The sequence below is a fragment of the Falco peregrinus genome, chromosome 12 (genome assembly GCF_023634155.1).
Source record: "Falco peregrinus isolate bFalPer1 chromosome 12, bFalPer1.pri, whole genome shotgun sequence".
Taxonomy (NCBI): Eukaryota; Metazoa; Chordata; class Aves; order Falconiformes; family Falconidae; genus Falco; species Falco peregrinus.
The window spans coordinates 16103675-16115907 of NC_073732.1; the positions used below are offsets into that span (position 1 = coordinate 16103675).

Here is a 12233-nt window from a genome sequence, read left to right on the forward strand (position 1 = left end):
TGAGGGGCTTGGACCATCCACCCACTCCCAAGCCGGTCCTTTCCCTGGCACAGCTCCTGTAAGTGGATCTGGATCTGAATTGCTGGCTGCTTGCACCCTCTGCCTCAGCTATCGATCTGCAGCCGTCCATGTGGGCATCCTCTGGTGACCAACCTCATGCTCTTGTGGGGATTTTCTGTGACAGTGGCTAAAAGGGCTGGCAGAGCATGCAAAATAACCACCAGTTCTCTGCTGACTTTTTATACTTCGGTTTTATGCTCTTCAGCACGGAGTCTACCTGCTGGCTAACTCATAGCATCATTATTTTTATATTTATAAACATTTGTTTTGGCTTTTATTTCATTTCCTTCTGTACCACTTCTACCTTGTCCGCTTCTGTAAATATTTCTATTTTTCTTTCTGTTTCTTCACAAACACAGCTCTAATTTCCATTGAATATATTTTAGGGTTTAGAGCTAGGGCCTGGTAGCAGCTCCTGAATGATTAGAAATCACCAGGTGAAGTTTGAGAGCTCCTGAACTCCAAGCTCTCAGGCAGCGAGGGCTGGGCAGGCTCCTGGGCAGCTGGAGGAGCAGGAGCTGTGTTCGGAGACCTGTTTGAGAGGCAGATTTTCTGTTTTCACTCCATCTGCACTGTGTCGTCCTGAGCACACGCATCCCTGGGGAGGGAGCTCGCTGTTTACAGCTTTCTCCTGAGATGGCAGTGGGGTGGCTGGTGAGCCTGCCTGTCTCACTGGAGTCCTCAGGGCCGTCTGACATCAGGAATGAGATGTTTGTAGTGAGATAGGAACCAGGAAACACCGTCCTTATTTAGAACAGAGTTTTACGTGGAATGAGGCAGATGATAGCTTTCTCACATCACGAGTGTTTTATTAAGGTTGAAGGAAATCTCTGGCTCAGGTGGAAAATTAAAATCATTCTGCAGGTAAAAAAAGGTGTATTTTCACAAAGCAAAAGGAAAGAAGAGAACTTTGAGTCACATGGTGGGTTTTGGCCATTTTTAGCATGATTTTGCTCTTTGAAGTATAGTATTTCAAACCAGAGTGGCACAAGCAGCACATTTTCTTTATACATTTGGGTATTGTGTAAGATTTGTTGAAATTTAGTAACATTATAATTTTGGGTCAAAAAATGCTTGCAAATGGCTACAGGAATGCTTAAGCTGCTTTAGTGCAGTAAGCAAAAAGAATCTTATAATACAACCTGATTGATTCAAGCTTTTAATTTTTCCACATTGCAGGCTCATTACCTATTAAATAAAGAAGTCTCACACCTCTTACCCCTTTGGAAAATGCTGCGGGAGTGCATGAGGGATACTGAAGCAAAAGGGGGTATTATTGCCTGGTGTTATTAAACGCTTGCAGAGTGACACTGGGACCCAAATTTTACCCTGCATTGCCATCCAGTGATGATCCAGAGCTGTTCTGTGAGCTGGTGTTGGTAGGACCAAGTACTGTCCCCCAAGACCAGCATCATTTTTGATTAATTTCTGCTCAGTGCTTGTTGATAGCATGTTCCATCCATTTTCTATTTTAATGAATTTACTTTTCTAGACATGCGGAGTGGAGTGGAAGATTGATGTAGTTGTTTCTGTAGTGCGTTTTGTTTGTGTGAGGGACTTCTCGGCATTTCTGCAGTATTTCAGGCCTGTTGGATTGATGGGGAAAGCAGAGAGATTTAGCGTCTGAGAATAGTACAAATTACAGTGCCATGGCAGGCGTGAACAGCAGGGATGGCATCTGCTCATGTGAGGGCTATTAGTGATCTGGTGCCTTGCGTGGCGCATTTCAAGGTGAGGGGAGCTGGGGACTCTGTCATAGAGCCCTTCAAAAACTCGGGGTGCAGAAGTGTGAGAATGTCACCGAGTTGTGGTCACCTAGCAGCAAGGCTGAAGGGACCCCCAAGGCTGACTAGTTCAACCACAGCCCTGAGCTGATAATCGACGTACATTCCCCAGACAAATGTTTTTTAACCTGTTCTTTACATCCTCCCATGGATCAAGTACTAGGTAGAAAGAGTCTCCTAATATTCAAACCAAATCTTTCTAGGAAACCAGGGAGAAATTTGCTTAATTGACAGTGAAGTAGTTTTATGTTGCACATTGGAGTCAACAAAACAGAACACAGCCTTTCTAACTGCTCAAGTGGCAAAGTGCTGCCACAAGACTGCCCAGGATTTCTGACCCATCAGACAAGTCCCTAGGATGTGTCTGGGCGAAGCGTGGCCCTGTAGGAAACCCTCTCCTCCTCCATCCCTGTTTGGAGGGCGAGGGGTGCTGCAAGCATGGGGAGGGGGCAGTTATTTTTCTACTTCTCCCTCCTGCCAGCTCCAGGCAGCACAGCACAGCAAGCAGCAGCTCCAGGCATCATCCTCCCAGCCTGCCTTTCCGCCTCACTTGGGCGTAGTGTAGCTGTGGCCACTTCTTTGCTGGTATGAGCTTTTGGCTCCATCATCCCTCAACCCATAAGTTCTTCAGGGTGGGGGTCCACATTTGCTAAATTTTCATGCGGCATTTGAGCTCTCATTGCTGGTATGGGGAAGGGCTAGATTTTACTCCCCATGTTTCCCCTTGGCAGCTGCCTTTGCCCAGGAGCTGCCACAGCTTGTGGGGGCCAGAAGGATGCCCCCATAAAGGAGTACATGCTCAGTTGCTTCATGGAGCCACATCTGCACCCAAAAGAAATGCACCGTGTGACTGTGGGCTCACACATAATATTTATGCTATCCTCTGTTTCACTCTGGGTGAATATGCTGTAATTTTGGCTAATTACACAATATGTCAGGAATAATTGCAGGGTGTTCCTCAAAATAAATAATATATCTTGTGTGCTCTGCTATCTATACTTACAAGCATGCTTTCACCTTCAGTAGCCAAGGCATTGACTGTGCCGGAAAATGACAGGTTAGGAGCTGTAGCTACAACTTCTTTTCCATTAAACTTCTAATATTTTTTTTAATTCCCTTACTTGAAAAAGCTCACCCTGCATAAATTCTGGAACAGCCCTGCATATCTCCTTAATGCTTTTGTTTTTTTCCTCATTGGAGCTCAAGTCAATACAGGTGTAGAAGATTGCTCTTTAAAAAGGAAATGTTTTGAAATTTTGGCTGCTGGTAAAACACACTGGATCAACAGAGCAACACAAACAGTGTCCTGGGGAGGCAAACAGAAACCCAGGAGTGTAGCTGTATGAAGAATTGATTTTTTAGTTCTCTGGCTAAATTAAAGAAGTTATGGGGAGGAGGGGGTTCAGATTCAATGCAATATTCCATTCTGCTTGAAATGAAACTTTGGCTTTCATCTCCAGCTCTTTTAACATATTTTGGTTGGTTTTTTTTTTTCATTATATTCTACCAAACAAAATGTCTAGTAAGAAAAAATCAGAACTTATACTCTTTTCAGATCTTCCCCCTGCGCACCCCCACCCCCACCCACCCCCCACCCCCTTAATGAGATGGAGTTTGTGTATAGCTTCAGCTGCTCTTACTCTGACTTTTTTAGCAAAATATTCAGCTAGACAGTTTCACCCAGAGGTCAGCAATGCTGTGCCAAAATATCTGGTGGCAGTTAGGCCATCAGTCCTTGCCATCCCATTGCTTTCACCTGTGGTGGTCTTTGGGGACCTCTTTTGGCCCTGCAGTGCCAGAGATGGCCTGCTTGTCCTTAGTTTGTGTGCAGAGTGGCTAGCTCATGCATCACATACATCAGTTTGGTATTTGCTTTCTAGGCAAGACTCATCCAAGACTTTGGACCTCTTTATCCTTGAGCCTTGGACCTTAGGTGGCTGTCATATGGGATCCAGAGCTTGGAAAGCGAGTAAGCTGCAGGGTGACTTCTATAAGTCCTAACGTACATAGGCTCCTAGAAAAAGGGTGGCCTGGGAGATATATTTAGCAGTGGTTGCATGTTGCACCCCCCATTTTCAGTGCTTTATGTGACTCCTTTCTCTGCCCCTTACCTCAGACTTGTATTAACATCTGCATAAAGCTGATTCCCTTATTATTATGGGAGGGCCTGCATAAATGCCAGTGCTGTGCAGCGACATCCTTTCCACCTACTCTACAAGTGCGAAATAAAGACTTCCTTGGAGGGACTCATCTTTGTAAGAGCAAAGCGGGTGCAGAGCTTTGCATATGCCTGCTCCTCGGTAGAGGGGTGCAGGCAGCTAGCTGTGCTCTGTGCTGGAGGGCTAATTACTATTCCTCCTTGCAGGCATCAGGACAGGAAAGGAAATCACTTCTCGGGATGCTCTTTTTGCCTACAAGGTGCCACTCTGCTCTAGTGAATCACTGACAGTGACAGGAGGCGATTGCTTTGATGGATGCTGTCATCAGCTTGAGCCCATCATCCCTCTGAGTTAGGGAAATGTCATTTTTGGAAGCTTGTCCTTCAAACGCAGAGGCCATCCCTGTCAGCACAGCCTGTTATTTCATGTAATGTGTCCTGGAAACATCAATTGTCTCTCTGTAGTTATTAGCCCTGGGTGGAGATTCACACTTGAGATGAGTAAATACACAAGTGTGCCATGCAGCCCTATTGTCTCAGAGTAATTTTCTTCTCAAAATAAATTCCCTGTAATTGGAGGGTGCCACTAACCCTGTAATCACGTTCAACTGGAGCTGGGCATGGCCTTCATTCTGCATCATCAGGAAAGGAGCTGGGATCAACTGTTCAGTATCCCTGGAGTCACAGACCTCAGGAATAAATCTTAGCATCAGTCAGTCAGCCTGTTTACATCTCTCCATCCTACTCACAGGCTGGGTGATGTGCCTGTGTGTTACGCTGAATGGCTGTATCTAAATTGAAGGGGTTTGTGGCAGCTTTGCAAGGTGGGGTTCATTCAATGCCTGGCTTTGCTGCGGAGCCCTTCCTAATGCTTGGGCAGCTGCTGTTCCCCACGGTGATGTGACCTCTGCACAGGCAGCCTGAGGAGGCATCCAAATGCAAATGCCCACCCACCCACACTGCTCACCTCCCTCTGCAGTTCATTTGCCCTCTCCCTGCCTGTTACTCAGGATGCTACAGGCTTTGTTGCCCAGTCCATCCAGGCTACCTGCTTGTGGGCTTCCTCGAGGCAGAGCATGTCCTTCTGCTCTGAACAGTGTTGCTGAGTTTAGCCACAGAAGCCGTGGAACACGTTTTGTGGGGCTGGGAAACATCCTTCTTGCCTCTATGTGCTTTTCTGCATGCAGTGAGTCCCGTGGGAGCTGAAAATGCTCAGCACTTTGCAGCAGGATTTCCTGCCTTTGCACCCAGTTGGAGTGTCCCCCAGGGTCACCACATGTGGCTCAGGAGGCTTCAGCCTGCTTCATGCAGAGTCCCTGCAGGTGCAGTCACAGACACCCATGCGCAGTGTCTGCTGACGGCTCATGCTCTGCCATAGCCACAGCTTGGAAGAGTTGGGCAGGGTGTTTGGTTGGGGGAAACACACCCCTGGTCTTCAAGGGCAGCACATCTTGGTGCAGCTACAAGTGCTGTTACTCCTGATCTTCCCAGTCTGGGTGGATTCAGTGAATTATTGTAGTGAATTGAGCTATTAAACTTATGCCGACAACAATGCACTTAACTGGGGACAGCCACTTGCTTCATCTTAACTCCAGACACCCTGGAGAACTTAGCAGGTCCTGGCTGAGAAAAAAAGCCAACATTTTTCTCCCTCAGCTTTTCATCTTCTCTTTCTCCCTGAGTTCTGTGTTGATGCCTGTCACCATAGTAATCTTCACGGAGGTCACCAATGCATTTTTGTGCTGAGTTAATACAAGCCTTCATTAATACTGTACTTCTGAAGGAGGGATTTTAGTGCCTTTGTCTGCATGTGTTTGCAGTATTTAGCTTATTGAGTATTCTGGAACCCATCCTTTTCAGGGGAGAGGAACTGTAGTTTCTGCAGTGGCACTTTAAACGTGGAGTTAATCTAAGTAAATTAGGAGCAGTTTATGCTCTGACTTGAATGCTGGTTTTGGTGCGTTAAGGATTTGAGTGCTGGTTGGGTGAGTCATAAATCAACCTCCCATTATGACAGCTGCAGCCTGAATGGGGGAAAATAAGAATAATGAAATGTGTAAATTCCAGGCTAAAATGTTTAATTGCAATAAACAAATGTTTAAAGAACGTTTAGGTGAAATATGCTCCTGGGATGTATTACAGTTCCCATGTCTGCAGTCACATCCTCACCAAAACCGTTGCACAGGCCCAGAGGAGAGTCAGCAGTATGCCCAGCCATGGTTCACGTCAGGGCTGGAGACACACTCTCCCTTTGCAGACCAGTGTCCTTAGCAGGTACCAGAGGGAATGTTTTGGGAGCCTGCCACTGGCATCCCTGGCAGCCTTGCTAAGACTGGGCAGAGGCATTGAGTCACAGTGTGTCCTGCTGCAGAAAAAGAGAACAACCAAACAGGCAAGTCTCCTGTTGAAATCACGCAGTAGGAACATTCCTTCTACCTTGTTGCAGGTTGCTGAATATAAAATGGCCACTTGCTGTCAACGCCAAAAGCCTCAAGAGTTTAATGCCACAGCCAACACAGTGCACTGCTGGCACCCAGCACAGTAACTTCTTGAGTGGATTTAAAAGCAGTTCTGCACCAGCAACCTCAAGCAGAGGCCTGCCTCCCAACCAGAGCATCACTATGAGTTGTAAGAATCCTTGGAGCCAGTGGCTCAAACCCCTGGAAGATCACTAAGCCCTTCCTCTTTTCAAGAGATTGTTGAAAAGCAGCTTCTCTGAGATCCCTACTGTTAACTCAAAGTTCAGATTAAGGCGACTGCTGTCGGTAGGGTCTTGTTGAGTCTCTTTAGATTTTCCGGCCCCAGGAGAAGTGGGGTTTGGCTTGCTGCAGCCTCAGGTATTGCTGTAACAAGAGGTGTTCTGTGAACTGCAAGAAATGAGGCCATGGCAGACTGCCTTCCACAATGGAGTCTCAACTGGAAATCAGCGTTGTGCCCTATTCCTTGGCTCTCCAGAGCTCAGGCTGGATTCAATTGAGCTGCCCTACAGTGCTTCATAGCATGTAAGGTTCCTTTACCCAGGTCTTTATGCTGCTGCTTTGGTGATGGGAATAAGCAAGAATTAGCATCCTCAGTGGGGCTTTGCTAAATGCAGGGCTGGTATATAACCTCATAGTTCCTCTCTGCCTTAAGGGGAATTATTCTGCTTGTGTGTTCTCCATTTTCCAGTTAATGGGGTGAGTTCTGTATTTACCTTAAATAGTAGAACTAAAAGAAAAGGTCAATAAAGAGCTAGCGCTATTTCGGGTAAGAGGCATTTCTGCCAGCATCCCTGTCAGAGCTGTTGCTCTTTTCCCCACAGCACACAGCAAATACCTTCAGCAGTGCCTGTGGTTTGAGGGTGAGGAATGTTGAATCTGCAGAGTAGCTGACTGGGACATGATCCCCCAGCCTTCTGTAAGCACACCCCTGGAGATCAAACAATGTGTGAGCACCCTGCAACCGTCATGTCCTTGGCAAGCCCCCGGAGAGTGAAAATCACTGTATAGCTGTACAATAAGGCAGGAAGCAAAGCAGCTGATGGTGAACTGAGATGACTTAAGGCTCAGCAGCAGAACAGCTGAAATGAATAATGGCAGCATCACATTACCATTTAAGTAGAGACAAGGAGATTAACAGTCAGATCATGCTTTAGTTAGCCTCAGCTGTGTTAAAGGGCTCAGAAAGTTAAAAGCAGGGCAAGCAGAGTTGGTGAGTTTGGCCTGTGCAAAAGGGAGCAGGCAGGATGCCCTTCAGGGGACGTGCAGTGAGTTGGTCACTGGATGGCCATTCTAAGAAGGATTATTGCCTGAGAACAATGTCTTCACCCTAGGGAAAACCCCTAGTCTGGTAGATGCTGCAGGCCAGGAACGGAGCTATGGGTTAGCTCTTGCTCCCTGTTACCCTTATTGGTCTGTTCTGCGCTGTGGCTGTGCCCATTTGGGATGTTTCCTGAGCATGACCTTCTTATGCATCTTCTGGAAGCACCATGTTTGAAGAATTTGAACTCACTGTGTTTGAATAAGCAGAGGGTCTGCTGGGCTTTCTCCAGCACCCCTCAGCCCTGAACCGCTGTGTATGAGCAACTAGAACAGGATCTGTAAGTATTCTAAAGTATAACAGTATAACTTATAAAATAAGGGTAAAAATATTCCTTTGCATATTGTGTGGGAATCCTAATAGTATGCGGTCTGCACTGGGAATACATGCTGTGTGGAAATCTCTTGTGTTTAGTTGGCACTTTGGGATCAAGGCGATCAAACTTCTTTCTTAAATCTATTCTGAAGTACTTTGTGTGTTGTGGGAGATGCTAAGCTGGTGCTGAAGTTTTGTCCACATCGGTTCTATTTCTGCAGGGAAGACTGCTCCTACAGCAAAATAGAAGAGTGTACAGGGGAGCCTGAGTGGGAGGAACAGGTTTATCTCAAGTGTGTTTTGCAGTATTGCTCCTTTAAAAGCAAGAGAATCCAAGTCCCCCTTGTTACACAAGGATGAGGTTAAAGAGTTAGGTTTGACTTTGATTCCTGGTAAATTCTGTGAATTATAGAAAGAAAATGTTTGTGGCAGGGTTTGTGCTTATTTGTGCTGCATTTTTTCCTTTTGTTTTATGATTTGCTTCTTTCTCTTATTGATTGTGTCCTGGAGCAGTATCATTAAGGGAATTTTAGACAAATAAAAGTATGAATGTTGTGAGGTTTTTTATTCGCCCCCCTGCTCCAGTAAGCAATGGCAATATCGCTTACTGGGAAGAGTTGTGTTCTCTCTTTTTTTTTTTTAACTGCAAAACTGAAAAGTTCTTAGTCTATTTTATTGTCTTTCTGCCTTTTGTTCTGACTTATGGGTGGCGGGACACCCGGATTTGACAAGGAGACCTACTGGTTTTGAGATTTTTCTACAGACAAGTTTTTAGCATGATTGCTGCCACGTAAGGGATAGCAATGCTGGAAGACTGTGATAAAATTGCTCTGTAGATGGAAAGAAGTGATGTTAAAATATATGATATGACAAAAGTAGGGAGTCTCTTAAAAGTAATGTGCAGTTTTGCCCCAGGGCTAGCAGGAACAATCCTGTGCTGTGATTATAAGGTTCCCTCTTCAGGTAATAGTAACTCTGTCGTGAGCTTTGGGGAGAAAGATGGGTAAATCCTTGTTAAAAGCTGCCTTGACCTAAAATGTTGTCTGTAGGCCTCCAAGACACGCTGATTGCTGTATGAATGACAAATCCCAATATCCCACTTTATGCCCAGACCTGAGACCAGAGGTTCCCTGGTTGGAAGCAGCTACTCCACCGGCTGTTGCCTCCAGCATAGCTGTTTGTGTTTGAGCTGGTACCTCTGCAGTCAGTGGAGAGATGCAGGTGGTTTCAGGACCCTGTGGACCTGGCCAGACTTGCCTGTTGATTTTTAGGATGCAGAGGGAGCCCAGATCGGGTGTAGAGATAGCTGTACTAGGTGAGGCAAGTCACCCATTGCCCAGGCAGCTCGCTAACCCTCCTGGGCTGTGCTCTGTTTAAAGAGAAGTCGGTGCTGCTTGGGCCTGTCTCTGTGCTGCTTTAGTATTTAGTTCAGGTAGGTGCCCAAAGGTGCAGCTGCCCACTGGTGCTTCTCTTCTGTAGAAAGAGACCCAAGGAAATGCAGGAACTGGGGGAGGAGAGATCTGTATGTCTTCAAAGTGCTTTCCGACCCTTTGTTGTCTGGAGAAGACATTGTTTGTTGCTGCTGCAGGGCATCCTGAATGAGTTTGGGCAGCAGGGATGCTCCTGCAGAAGAGGATCTGTGCAGGGAGGAGAGACAGAAGCCCTGCTGCTGTCAAACTCTGTTAGAGCCGGGAGGAACGTTGGTGGGTTTGTGTACGGCTGAGAGCTCTCTGCTTCACTCCCTTTGGAGTTTTACTTTGACTTTGGGCATGAGCCTCAAACTTCAGCAAAACCAGGTCAGGTCAGGAAAAAAAAGCCAATGTAAGATAAGATTTCTCCTCCAACCTGTCCCTAGGCGGGTATTGACTCAGAAAAGCCTGGGATTATGAAAAGGGCAGTTGTTAAAGCTTCAAGCAGACCTGACCATGTGTCTGTCAAATCAGTAACAGAAAGGGACCCTGGGGCTTTACCCTGTGTTTTTACTACAGTGACACTTAGACTTCTGATGCAACAGTGTGTTCATCTATAGCGAAGATGCAGGGAGACCTCAGGGGATCTTTAAAAATGACCAGAAGCTCCTAACGAGGAGCAGATTTGCTCTCTTTTACTTGGTAGGCTATTTACTAAAAGAGGGAGAGGTTTTCATGTTGTTCCAAAAAGATTTGCATGACTGAAATATAGTTTGCACCCCAAAGGAGGAGGAAGGGGCCCTCTATCCTGTAACTAGATCATCTGCCCAATAAGATGGGAACAAGGTCAGGGTTGTTTTGTATCTCCACTCCTTTTATTCTTGAGGGGCTTGAAGAAGATGATCTCTCCCCTTCCCCAGCACACAGAAAGCCTCAGGCTGCAGAAGCATCTTCTAAATCTTTCCTGCTGGGAGCTCTTCCATTTTGTGTAAAGTACTTAAACATTAAAATTTAACCAGAGAGTAAAAATGAGGCTAAGACTCATTCAGGGACTCAGAGGTGTCTCATATCGGAGAGTGCCTATTAGTGCCTTTACTATTGTGGTATTGGATAAAAGGAAGGAAGGGGACAGGCTTGAGGAGGGCAGTGCAGTCATCTGTGTGTGAGAATACAGCTTTTCATTTCTTCAAGCTTTGATGTGCTTGTTAGAACAGCAAGTTAAATCAAGCTTCTGCATTCAACAAAATAGGTGCTTCATTTTGGCGAGAAGAAAGCAACACTTAGCTCAATCTACGTCTCAATTTGACATATATTGGCTTTGACCGGTGTTAGCTCTTAGTAGATGGCCAGTACAACTGTACTTATTTACTGTCCCAGAGTTGAGTCTTGCTGGGAGAAAGCCTGCCTGCACTCTACAATGCTCTTGTTGCTATGAAATCACTTTTTTTAAGGCAGCATAGAAACCAGCTGATACGGATTTATTCAGTGGCTTTGTAGCTGTGAAATAGTACCTGACTCTGCCACAGCTGGTGGAGGGATTGCTAAAGCTGAAATCCTTTGCACCTGCAGCCTGTCTGCATCCAAGGTCCCTGGCTGCTGGGGGGGGCGGGGGTTGCTTGTGCAGAAGTGCAGGCTGTGAGAGTGCCATCCTCAGAGGGGAGTTGTACAGCATGATGCAAAATTGTTAAGAGATGGGGCTTCTAATGGAAGCACTTAACACACAACGTGACTGGAGTTATATAATGACTATGGCTTATTAAACAGCCTCACTAGAAGCATGAAAGATGGGAGGCTGACAAGATTTTGGTATGCTACACTGGATTTTTTCCTGTCTACTGAGCCAGCAATAACTAGGTCTTATTTACTTTTGGTGGGTGGTCACATAAAACTACAAACTTCTGTCACACAGGGAAGATCTCTGCTATCCAGCTAGTGCGTCTGTTCATGTGTAGCCAGCTAGCTTGCTTTCCAGAAGCAATGCCTGTGACAAATTGTAAGACTCGCATGATTAAAATTGAATTTATCATTGACCACTTAATTTGTGTATGATCGGTTGGATGACAGAGACAGGTGGTAATGCTGCAGATCTGTCATGTGAAGTTCAAATTGTTTCTCCCTTTCTTTTTTTCATTTTCTTCTTCAGCGCAGGTATAAAATGTTGCTGAGGCAATAGGGAAGCCTGTAGCCGGTCCATGGCTGCTGCATAATGTGCAGGGGAAAGGACCCTGCTAGAGGCAAGGAGTGGTTCTCATCTACTGGAGTATATGGCATGTGTTTTGGGAAGAAGGAACGTGCAGGATTTTAAAAGAGGCGTTTTAAGGTGCCCATAAATGCTTCAGAGGTCGGTTTTGGAGGTGTCTTGCATCTGTTCCTTTCAGGATTTTGCTCAGAGTCCCACACAGTTGGACTCATGCAGCCTGATTCAGCACTTGGTTACTTTGGTTTTACACCACTATAATACCAGTGATTTAAATAGATTTTCATTGGCATAAAACTGGAACTGCACAATAGTGAATCAACCATACAGAAAGCAAGGTAGTTGGCTTCACAGGCAGAATGAGAAACAATAAGCAAATTCTTTGCAACACTGCTAGCAAATACTCTTCTGAACGAGTGGCATATTCAGAATACACAAGCTGTTTAAAGACTTTTATTTGGTAGTAACTTTCAGTGAAGTTCCATAAATCTGTTTCTGCTGCACCAACTATG

The 12233-nt window shown here is 45.8% G+C and overlaps 1 protein-coding gene across 5 annotated transcripts in view; it reads left to right on the plus strand.

The window, feature by feature from the left end:
* The window catches only part of FGF12 (fibroblast growth factor 12), a 227726-nt gene that overhangs the window by 135328 nt on the left and 80165 nt on the right, over positions 1 to 12233 (plus strand). The window lies entirely within an intron of this gene.